A 13162-nucleotide genomic window follows, 5' to 3' on the forward strand; every position below is an offset into this window, starting at 1 on the left:
ATCAATGATTATTCAAATACAAAATAATACCTTCACATCATTCTTATATTCTTATATTCTATTACCTACTCCTATATTGCCCATAAAAGTATTACGAATTAATTTCAATCACACATAAAACAATTTATATCAGTTTTATAAAACTATTCTTCTATCCAACTAGACTTTAACATACTAAAACCAAATTAGTACAACCTTTCCTTCTCCTAATATATTATACAACTTAAAATACCATACACTACCTTCCAGGCTTAAAACTTTCCATCCAAATAACAAAGCATAACCTACAGAATATCAATAAACACTACTACAAATCTTCCCAATTAAATTTTCATAATCATCTTCAAACTAAAGCAACACAAAATATTATATAGTTATTTTATAAGGGTGAAAAATGAATCCCCACATACTTAATCCTTCTAGCATCCTTATTACATTATTATCTCTTGCAATTATGCAACTAAATCCTCAGGTTTGCTTCATTCTTCCAGAAGCAGCACACCTCTTCCAATTTCTGGCCTTCTCCCGTGGTGATAAAATTTGACCCACTCCTGTAACTTTCACATCTGTCTGCGTTAACCCTTCAACATCTTGTGGATTCTCTCTGGAACGTTGAGGCTCTCTGTCACCTTTTTTCTTTGTAGCCTCCAAAGACGATATGGGGACTGCTTTTAAAACATTACTGTAAAAGTCACGTGCCTGAACCACCGTGGTAAGACAATGCCTTGTACCTTCATAAGTCACCACCATACCCTCTGGTATTTGCCATCTAAACTTAATATCACGTCGTCTCAATTCTTGTGTCAAAAAAGCAAATTCCTTCCTTTTTCTTAAAATTCTTGCAGGAATCTCTTTTAAAATCAAAACTTTTTGCTCATCCATTAAAAAATCAATATTATAGGAGGCCTGGATAACTTCATTTCTAATCTTTCTCTTTGTGAAATAAACCACCACATCTCTGGGTAATTTCCTTTGTCTTTCAATCCACGAATTAACACGGAAGATTTTATCTATATCTTCCATTATTTCATCTGCTGGTCGCTCCAACACCCCTTCCAAAACCTCAGAAACCATTTTCATCAAATTTTCCTTAGGATTTTCTTTTAGGCCTCTGATTCTCAAAGCAAGCTCCATCTGAAAATACTGTGTCGAAATCAAATCATAATCCATTTTTGCTATCATATTTTCAGTTTCTGTCATTTTGGCTTCCATTCTAGTATCATTTTGAACAAGATCTTCCACTTTTTCATCCAAAATCTCAATGCTTTTAGCCATATTTAACGTTGCAGATGTGATGTCTGCTCTCATTTCTGCTAATTTCTCTGTAAACTTCTCCTCCAACTTTTTCTCCATTATCTCAACAAATTGTTGCATTTGCTTTTCCATAGTTTCTTGGAGCAAACTCTGCAAATCTTTTACTGTAAAAGCTGATACAGATTCAGATGCAGAGGACAATAAAGTTTTCGCCGAAGACTGCTGCCTCAGGGCAGGAACTTTAGAAGATATAGTCGCCATTTTCACCCTCTATTGTTAACTACTCACTTTCACATGCAGATTCAGCAAAGTCCATTGAGTTAAAGATCAAAACATCATCTTCACCAAAATCTCCTGCATCGCTCTGCCTGCGTCCTCATTCTCATAAGCTCTTCCTTGCTAGCAGGGATGGTTGCGAACACCCTGTTCTGCTCCAAAAAACCCGGAGCAGAGACGCCTCCCAGTCCGGAGCATGCCCAGGCTTCGGGGGGGCTCAATCCTTCTGCCACCAAAACTCTAAGTTCTGGCAGCCCCGGAGAGCTCTACCCCTACCTGGACGCTCACCCCCTCCTCTTCTCCCGAGGTGGGGGCTTCCAAGCCACCGAACAGCTGATCGACGCTGTTTTCGGCGGCTCTACGGAGCTGCGAGGCTGACAGCCAAGAAATGGCTGCCCCCGGCATCGCCTTGCCATCCGGAAGCCCCTAATGCTTGGAAAGATTGAGGGCAATAGAAGAATGGGACGACAGAGAATGAGGTGGCTGGATGGAGTTACTGAAGCAGTAGGCGTGAGCTTAAATGGACTCCAGAAGATGGTAGAGGACAGGAAAGCCTGGAGGAACGTTGTCCATAGGGTCGCGATGGGTCGGACACGACTTCGCAACTAACAACAAATAGATAGGGCAGGCTAGAAAAGTAAGCACCCTCCTAACCATACCCAAGCAAAAGGAGTTTGTTGGCAATGTCCCTTTTGCTGTATGAGTTCATAGTGACCTAACCCTAACCCTAAGTGAAATTTTCCTCCAATGGGATTTTCCCATGTATTTTACCATGAAACATAGATAGGGCAGGCTAGAAAAGTAAGTGCCCTCCTAACCATACCCAAGCACTCCGAATTTGTTGGCAATGTCCATTTTGTTGTATGAGTTCATGGTGACATAACCCTAACCTTAATTTGAATTTTCCTCCAATGGGATTTTCCCATGTATTTTACCAGGAAACATAGATAGGGCAGCCTAGAAAATAAGTGCCCTACTCACCATACCCAAGCACTCCATGTTTGTTGGCAATGTCCCTTTTCCTTTATGAGTTCACATGACCTAACCCTAACCCTAAGTGGAATTTTCCTCCAATAGGATTTTCCCATTTATTTTACCATAAAAGATAGATAGGGCAGGATAGAAAAGTCAGTGCCTTTCTAACCATACCCAAGCAATCTGAATTTGTTGGCAATGTCTATTTTGCTCTCCGAGTTCATGGTGACCTAACCCTAACCCTAAGTCCATTGTGGCGAACATATGGAATACGTGCCACAGGTGGCATGCAGAGCCCTCTCTGTGGGCTTTCACCCCAGTCGTAGGCCTTCAGCTGGCTTTTATAAAACTTTTTCGCTTTAGGCCTCCGCCGCCGTTTGCAAAAAAGGTTCAATCAATCAATCAATTTCAACTTGTGGGGGAAAAAATCTCGCAAATTTGGAATTAATTGATTGAATTTGTTAGTCTGACCCAGTCTGCCGTTACCACTGCAGCTAAACCCGCCCAATGGGCCACACCCACCCAATGGGCCACTCCCACCTGGCACCTGACAATACAAAAGTGGGTTTTGCATTGCAGTTTCTGCACTCGGTCTCTAAAAGGTTCACCATCATTGGTCTATGCTGAGACTTTTGTGGCTACAGTTGCAGCCAAAATGTAATTTTCTGGATGTACTTAAGAGACAAGACACACATCTCAGCAAGTTTGGAAAGGATACATAGAAAATCTAACAAATTACACATACCCACACAATTATAAGACATTCCCAAGGAACCAAAATAGATATGAGATAAGAGGGGAAGTCTTCCAAATCAGTATTTGGTGTGATCTTTTGCATCCACTTCATCAATTCAATTGCTGCCTGCTGTTACCCCAGAGGTTTTTTTTAAAATACCAGAAGAACTGCAAGTGGATTTTAATATTGCTTTGGAAAAGCTCAGTCCCTATTAAGACACACAATTAATCTTGACAAAAGAACAGAGTGAGAGTTTGACAAGCCAGAGATAAGGATGTGGGACCACTTTAAGCAGGCATAGTTTTCCCACGAACAAGTTCTTGAGGGACAAGTGACTTCACTTCTCTGATGAGTTACTACTGTGATAATTCTTGGACCAACTTACATGCCATTGCAAATGACACAAGATGAATGTTCCTCTTGGGAGAGGCAGACATTCTGCCCTCAGCTACTAAGGAAAGCTTTGTGGATGACTGTGACTGTGTACATTCTTGTAAAACAAAACAAGACATTCAGAAATTGGCCAGAAATTCTTCTTCCAGCTTCTGTTTTAATCCTTCTTTTGTCTAGAACTTAAGAATGTGTCTTCCATGTTTTCAAACCAGAGGTGCAGATGGCTTGGAAGAAATTTTTCTTTCCCACTACCTATAACTTTACTTGCATCCATAGAAGTTCTAAGGAGAATAAGCATCTCTGCATGTCACCCAACACTTAGTTGCAAAGCTGGGCATCAGTAATAGCTTTATTCACATGCAATCCTTTTTTTAAATATATACATCTACTTTCTATGAGTATATTAAGTTCTATCTGTCCAAAGAGTATCTCATAAGAATTATTGTTTTTATTTACCAAATGTCACTGTTCATGAAAATATGGACCCTTGAAGGAGGAGGATACAATATAGTTCCTAAAGGTTCTTCCAAGAATGTAAAACTAATATCTGTCTTGAAATTTTAGCTGTTGTAATTCGGGAGAAACCAAATCGCATTAATGAAATTTACATAATAATATTAATTTCAATTTAAATGTAGTTATCTTTCTATCAAAATTAATGAGACCTAATTAAGAAGTAGGTATCCAGAGCTTAAATGCAAAATTTAACGCTTGACCATAAATACAACACACTGAGATCATTCTTTGTTGCACTTACAACAAAGTGGTAATGGAAATTTCCCCGTGGAATGAGCAGCATTTTAAAAGGAGAGGATTTTTGCACATAATATTCTCTTATGATTGATTATATACAAAACTCACAAAAAATCACTACAAGTAATTTTCCCTACTTATAAGAAATGGGTAACAAAATATTTAATTGAATTAAACTTTGCTTGCTGTTACGTCTGTCATCATAATTCACTATTTTTATAATTGTTCAATGAAATCCAGATTTTGATCCTGTGGGAAGTTGGAACTACTGTGCATGCTTCAGCTTCAACTTTGGATGAAAACATGAAACATAATGTTCCTTCACTGACAAATAAGAAACCCTGTTGAGGGACTGAAGGAGGAGGAGGATTTAGGGGAACCAGAATAGTGTCTTTTTTCTTGTTCTACATCTGGTGTAAGACAAATAACTCTTCACCTTCAGCATAGACATGCAAGTAAATCTCTTACCCAGATGGGAATCCAGGCCAGAATTTGCTGATTTGTTGACTCTTGAAAAAGGTATTTATTCTGCCAATTACTCTACACAAGTGCAAATTAAGAAGGCAAAAGAGAAGAGGTCACTGTTTGGTGTCAATCGTGTTTAATTTTAATCTCTAAGTGGATGGGTCTTATTTCAGAGAAAGTAAAAACTCCCTGTCAAATCCTTGCACTTGGTTAACCATCACTAACTATAGACCAGATCATAATTATGTGAAGTTACGTATAATGGGTTTTAATGGCCAAGTGTCTTTAGGGACCAGGCTGATATTCTACCACATCCCAAGAACCTGGAAGGGATGGACATATTGAAACTTTTACTAGCTCTCATAATCATCCCTCTAACTAAGGGATAACTAAGTCAAGGAGATTTTAAAAGCTTAGTCTCCACATAATTATCAGAAGAATATCAGTTGCCGAAAACTGCCTAAAATGCATAATATAAGAAAACATATGAAAATGGAAAATGATTAAGCACTTAAAGTTGATTTACTGAGTTATTTCAATAACTTGAATAAAGAATTAAATCATGGGAGCAAGGCCTCAGGAGAATAGGTAGGGTCTACCACCTTGGCTCTTCTTTCAATTTCCTCATTTTTCACACCTGTAGGGCTGATCCTGACTCCAGTTCATTTGTTATTTGATCAAGATGTAGAAATCTGCCAATTACTCTACACAAGTGCAAATTAAGAAGGCAAAAGAGAAGAGGTCACTGTTTGGTGTCAATCGTGTTTAATTTTAATCTCTAAGTGGATGGGTCTTATTTCAGAGAAAGTAAAAACTCCCTGTCAAATCCTTGCACTTGGTTAACCATCACTAACTATAGACCAGATCATAATTATGTGAAGTTACGTATAATGGGTTTTAATGGCCAAGTGTCTTTAGGGACCAGGCTGATATTCTACCACATCCCAAGAACCTGGAAGGGATGGACATATTGAAACTTTTACTAGCTCTCATAATCATCCCTCTAACTAAGGGATAACTAAGTCAAGGAGATTTTAAAAGCTTAGTCTCCACATAATTATCAGAAGAATATCAGTTGCCGAAAACTGCCTAAAATGCATAATATAAGAAAACATATGAAAATGGAAAATGATTAAGCACTTAAAGTTGATTTACTGAGTTATTTCAATAACTTGAATAAAGAATTAAATCATGGGAGCAAGGCCTCAGGAGAATAGGTAGGGTCTACCACCTTGGCTCTTCTTTCAATTTCCTCATTTTTCACACCTGTAGGGCTGATCCTGACTCCAGTTCATTTGTTATTTGATCAAGATGTAGAAATTGATTTTTAAATAAAATCCACATATCTACTTTACTATGGTTTCTATCATGTTTTACTTTCTCCCCCCCCCCCTTCCATTCGAGTCCAATTCTCAGAGACTGCGTAGGCAAATCCCTGCAAAAGGGGTGGGGCAAGTTTTTTCCAGAAATGGTTTGCCATTGCCTCTTTCCAAGAGCTAAGAGAAAGTGACTGGCACAAGATCACCCAACTGGTTTTATGCCTAAGGCAGGACTAGAATTTACAGTGTCCCAGTTCCTAGCCACTACACCAAACTGGCACTTTATTAATAAAGCTTGAGAACGGATATTTAATGGTTTGTATGGCTTAGGTGTGAGTGTGAGTGTGTGTGCATGTGTACTGTACATAAATGGATCTCAATACCATCACTGGATACCTAAACTAAAATTCTAAGTTCATTTGTCTACTTTTTTCTCCCCTTTGCATATTTCCGAAGTGAAACTAACTAATCCAGACAACTTTTGGGAATACAGCCTCTAACCTAGGAGTGCATTTTATCACATGTATTCTTAGCCCATGTCAACTATGTTTCATGGGTTGCATCAATACTGAAGTAATCCTCTTTTTATTTGTAGCAGAGAAGGTCTATCTATGTGCCTGCTAAAAATTGACACAGACTTTAGGTCACATCATTTATCATAGAATAAAAGGCACTGACATATAAATGAACAAGTGTGTACAGTGCTATCATTTCTGGCTGTTGTTTCACTTATATTCCAACAAGGTAAGCAGTAGGTTTTCTATGATTTTCCCTTTTGGAAAATCAAGAAAGATTTTTGAGCCATATATGAGGGCAATTCAGCAATAAACCTCTGTTTGGTTATCTATGACAAACCCTCACGGATACAGAACTTTTATTATACATATTAGAAAACTACAACATTACATTACTTTTTGACATAATCGCCATTCAAATGTAATAAACGTATTGGTAAAGCGGCCACCTCATTTTCCAGACTTACAGAGTATGGCTTAATAAGAAGCTGACAGAACATACAAAGATCCAGGTCTATAGAGCCTGCGTCCTGAGCACACACTTGTACTGCAGTGAGTCTTGGACCCTTTACGCACGGCAGGAGAGAAAGTTAAACACCTTTCATAGGCGCTGTCTCTGATATATTCTTGGCATTACCTTGCATGACAAAGTTCCAAATAGCGCAGTCCTAGAATGTGCTGGAATTTCTAGCATGTATACACTATTGAAACTCTGGCTTGGGCATGTCGTGAGAATGGCTGATGGTCGGATTCCAAAAGATCTCCTGTATGGAGAACTAGTGCAGGGAAAGTGCCCCAGAGGGAGACCAGAGTTGCGATATAAGGATATCTGCAAGAGGGATCTAAAGGCCTTGGGAATGGACATAAACAGCTGGGAAAACCTGACCTCTAATCGCTCAACTTGGAGGCTAAAGATGCAGCATGGCCTTCTCCAATTCGAAGAGACACTTGTGCGGCAGGCTGAGGCAAAGAGGCAGTCCCGGAACCAGCAAAATCTGGGGGCTGGACAGGAGACAGATTGTATCTGCCCTCAGTGTGGAAGGGACCGCCACTCTTGAATTGGCGTTTTTAGCCACACCAGATGCTGCTTTAGGACCTCTTTCCAGAGCACGATACCATAGTCTCTCGAGACTGAAGGATGCCATTCAAACTGAGGCACTTGTCATAATGTCTTACAAAGTTTGAAATTCCTTAGTAATAGTCGCTCAGCGCCAAATCTGGGCTATGGGGGGGGGGGTAATCAAAAACATCCCAATAGAACTGCTTCAAAAGTTCTTGGCTGTGTCTAGCAGTATGCGGGAGAGCATTATAGTGAACCAACATCACACTGGAAGTCAGCATGTCCCAGTGCTTCCTATGGATGGCTCATCTGAGTTTTCTTAATGTTTCACAGTAGACTTCTGAATTGATGGTTGAACCACACTCCATGAACTTCGCTAGCAGTACTACTTTGTCATCTTCACATTTGGCAGGATTTTCTATGGCACCACTTCGGTGTGGTAATGCTGTAGTTTTCTAATGTGTATAATAAAAATTCTGTATCTGCGAGTGTCTGTCATTGATAACCAAGTGGAGGTTTATTTCTGAATTGCCCTCGTAGATTTACATCTTTCCCTTTAAAGGGATTCTCTATGAACATCTCTAAAAGTATGCCATTTAATCTGAAATGTTACTGAATGGTCAGAAGGAGGGGATCCTGGCTTAAACTGACTCTGTGTTACCTCTAGTCAATGCAGTTTTTGCATTCTAATTCTTCCCCTATGAGATAATATCTCCCATCTGACTTTTGTAAGCTCAGGAAATATTTTCAAGGAGGAAGGTCGAAGCTGGAGACTCTGCTGATAGTCTCAAATGAAGCAGAAATGATGGGCAGATGAAGGTGTCTAAAGCTTGTTTTTTGTAAGTGTAAATTCAGTTGTTGTTGTTGTTAGTTGCGAAGTCGTGTCCGACCCATCGCGACCCTATGGACAACGTTCCTCCAGGCTTTCCTGTCCTCTACCATCTTCTGGAGTCCATTTAAGCTCACGCCTACTGCTTTAGTAACTCCATCCAGCCACCTCATTCTCTGTCGTCCCCTTCTTCTCTTGCCCTCAATCTTTCCCAGCATTAGGCTCTTCTCCAGTGAGTCCTTCCTTCTCATTAGGTGGCCAAAGTATTTGACTTTTAGCTTCAGGATCTGGCCTTCTAAAGAGCAGTCAGGGTTGATCTCCTCTAGGACTGACCGGTTTGATCGCCTTGCAGTCCAAGGGACTCGCAGGAGTCTTCTCCAGCAGCATAGTTCAAAGGCCTCAATTCTTTGGCGCTCAGCCTTTCTTATGGTCCAACTTTCACTGCCATACATTGCAACTGGGAAGACCATAGCCTTGACTATACGCACTTTTGTTGACAGGGTGATGTCTCTGCTTTTTAGTGTGCTGTCTAGATTTGCCATGGCTTTCCTCCCAAGGAACAAGCGTCTTTTAATTTCTTGGCTACAGTCCCCATCTGCAGTGATCTTGGAGCCCAGGAAAATAAAATCTGTCACTACCTCCATTTCTTCCCCATCTATTTGCCAGGAATTGAGAGGGCCGGATGCCATGATCTTGGTTTTCTTAATGTTTAGTTTCAACCCAACTTTTGCACTCTCCTTCTTCACTCGCAACAAGAGACTCTTCAGTTCCTCTTCACTTTCTGCCATTAGAGTGGTATCATCTGCATATCTTAGGTTGTTGATATTTCTTCCAGCAATCTTAATTCCAACTTTTGATTCATCTAGCCCTGCCTTTCTCATGATGTGCTCTGCATATAAGTTAAATAGGCAAGGCGACAGTATACAGCCTTGCCGGACTCCTTTCCCAATTTTGAACCAATCAGTGGTTCCGTGTCCAGTTCTCACTGTTGCTTCTTGGCCCGCATATAGGTTTCTCAAGAGACAAATAAGATGGTCTGGTACGCCCATCTCTTTAAGGACTTGCCACAGTTTGTTATGATCCGCACAATCAAAGGCTTTAGCATAGTCAATGAAGCAGAAGTAGATGTTTTTCTGGAACTCTCTAGCTTTCTCCATGATCCAGCGTATGTTGGCAATTTGATCTCTAGTTCCTCTGCCTCTTTGAAATCCTGCCTGTACTTCTGGTAGTTCTCGATCCACATACTGCTGAAGTCTAGCTTGTAGGATTTTAAGCATAACTTTACTAGCATGAGAAATGAGTGCAATGGTGTGATAGTTTGAACATTCTTTGGCACTGCCTTTCTTTGGAATTGGAATGTAAACTGATCTTTTCCAATCCTGTGGCCACTGTTGAGTTTTCCAAATTTGCTGGCAAATTGAGTGTAGCACTTTTACTGCATCGTCTTTAAATATTTTTAATAGCTCAGCTGGAATACTGTCACCTCCACTAGCTTTGTTGTTGCTCAGCTTTTCTAAGGCCCACTTCACTTCACATTCTAGGAAGTCTGGCTCGAGGTCAGTGACCACCTCATTGTGATTATCAGGGACGTTAAGCTCATTCTTGTATAGTTCTTCTGTGTAATTTTGCCATCTTTTCTTAATCTCTTCTGCCTCTGTTAGGTCCCTGCCATTTTGGTCCTTTATCATGCCCATTTTTGCATTGAACGTTCCCTTCATCTCTCCAATTTTCTTGAAAAGATCTCTGGTCCTCCCTAATCTATTGTTTTCTTCTATTTCTTTGCACTGTTCATTTAAGAAGGCATTCTTATCTCTTCTAGCTATTCTCTGGAATTCTGCATTCAATTGGGCGTATCTTTCTTTTTCTCCCTTGCCTTTCGCTTCCCTCCTTTCCTCAGCTATTTGCAAAGCTTCCTCAGACAGCCATTTTGCTTTCTTGCATTTCTTTTTCTTTGGGATGGTTTTGGTTGCTACCTCTTGTACAATGTTGCGAACCTCTGTCCATAGTTCTTCGGGCACCCTGTCTATCAGATCTAATTCCTTAAATCTATTTGTCACCTCTACTGTATATTCAACAGGGATATGATTTAATTCATACCTGACTGGCCTAGTGCTTTTCCCTACTTTCTTCAGTTTAAGCCTAAATTTTGCAACGAGAAGCTCATGGTCTGAGCCACAGTCAGCTCCTGGTCTTGTTTTTACTGACTGTATAGAGCTTCTCCATCTTTGGCTGCAGAGCACATAGTCAATCTGATTTCTGTGTTGACCGTCTGGTGATGTCCATGTGTAGAGCCGTCTCTTGGGTTGTTGGAAAAGAGTGTTTGCTATGTCCATCGTATTCTCTTGACAAAATTCTATCAGCCTGTGCCCTGCTTCATTTTGTACTCCAAGGCCAAACTTGCCTGTTATTCCGGTTATCTTTTGGCTTCCTACTTTAGCATTCCAATCCCCCATGATGATAAGGACATCATTTTTTGGTGTTAGTTCTATAAGGTGCTGTAGGGCTTCATAGAACCGGTCAATTTCATCCTCTTCAGCACCGGTGGTTGGGGCATAGACTTGGACTACTGTGATATTGAATGGTTTGCCTTGGATTCGAACTAAGATCATTCTGTCATTTTGAGGATTGTATCCCAGTATTGCTTTTCCTACTCTTTTATTGACTATGAAGGCTACTCCATTTCTTCTGAGGGATTCTTGCCCGCAGTAGTATACCTGATGGTCATCTGAATTAAATTCACCCATTCCTGTCCATTTTAGTTCGCTGATACCTAAGATGTCGAAGTTCAGTCTTGTCATCTCTTGTTTGACCACGTCCAGCTTTCCTTGATTCATGGATCTTACATTCCAGGTTCCTATGGAGAAAAAATCTTTACAGCATCAGACTTTCCTTTCACCACCAGACATATCCACAGCTGAGCGTCCTTTCGGCTTTGGCCCAGTCGCTTCATTCTTTCTGGCGCTACTAGTACTAGCCCTCTGCTCTTCCCCAGTAGCATATTGGACGCCTTCCGACCTGAGGGGCTCATCTTCCAGCGTCATATCGTTTTGCCTTTTGGTACTGTCCATAGGGTTTTCATGGCAAAGATACTGGAGTGGGTTGCCATTTCCTTTTCCAGTGGATCACGTTTTGTCAGAACTCTCTGCTATGACCTGTCCGTCTTGGGTGGCCCTGCACGGCATAGCTCATAGCTTCATTGAATTACGCAAGCCCCTTCGCCACGACAAGGCAGCAATCCATGAAGGGGGTAAATTCGGAGACTGTATTAAATTTGGATGTCTTGTTGCACCAGTGTGAACCATGAGCAATCTCTTTCCAAAGCCTGAATCTAGAAGAAACACTAAGATTGCATTCAGCAATAAAGCAAACGGGGATGATCTCCCCTAAAACAACAAATACAAAAAAGGGAAAATGATTATAAGTGGGAAATGATTATAAGATCAAAATGCAACTATCACCTTATGACATTTCACTAATCTATGGAGCCATTCTGCAGCTACTATACAGTATGCCAAGGATAAAGATTGGTGAACACAAGGACTAAACTACTGCTTTGAATCAAATACCGCAGCCCTTCAATTCATTAGTCTGGTAAAATTCTGCAGCCCTGCTTGATGGACAGCCAATCACTTGATCTGTTTCAGCTTACTTTCAATGTGTGCTTTAATCCAAAGCAAAGCCTCAACAATGTGCGTGATTTATATTCTTAAACGGTGAGATTTTTCTGTGCTGCTCAAAGAAGTGGGTTTTTTTTCCTTTCCTTTTCTTCTCTCGATTCTTCTGACCATGACAGACCTGCTTGTAGAGAGCTAGGCAAGAAAAATATAACTTTTCCTCCCCATGGCCTTCATCTTGTCTGGTTGCCACATCTGTCTTCTTCATATAATACAGAATTCATACATCAAAAGCTTCCCTGCAGTAGGAATTAGCTTGAAATTCAAATAATCACATTTTATAGTGTTCCGCACATATGTTTCCACTGAAAGTTTATATTCAGTTGGTTAGTTAAAAGACTAGTTGTTTAAAAGATGAACATATACATTGCTTTACAGTTCAAAAATGGCTCAAGAGGACTCTGAATAGCACAGAAATGGTTCAAGATTTTTTTTTAATAACCAACAATCAGCAGCTGGAAAGAAAATAAAATAAACATTAATTCAATACCCAAGAAACTATCTATAAATCAAAACTGGCTAAATAAGAATTAGGAAACAAAATCATAGTAAAGTTGAATTAAACAGGATCTACAAGGCTGGCCCACTTCTCCAGCAAATAAGAAAAGGAAGGAGAGAAGGAAGGAAGGAAGGAAGGAAGGAAGGAAGGAAGGAAGGAAGGAAGGAAGGAAGGAAGGAAGGCCACTACCTAGTATCTAAACCAACATTTCCCAATCTTGGCAACTTGAATTTCCCAGCCAGCCTTGGGTAGTTGAAGTCCACACTTATTCAAGTTGTCAAGGTTGAGAAACACTGACCTAAACAATATAGTCTAGAGAGATCTTGGAACAGAATAGATTTTTTTTTATCAGAGGGCTGTTATTACAGTTACAGGTAATTCCACCGAGCCTCACTCTACTGGAAACAATCTGGA

Source organism: Vipera berus (genome assembly GCF_964194415.1).
Source record: "Vipera berus genome assembly, chromosome: 3".
Lineage (NCBI taxonomy): Eukaryota > Metazoa > Chordata > Lepidosauria > Squamata > Viperidae > Vipera > Vipera berus.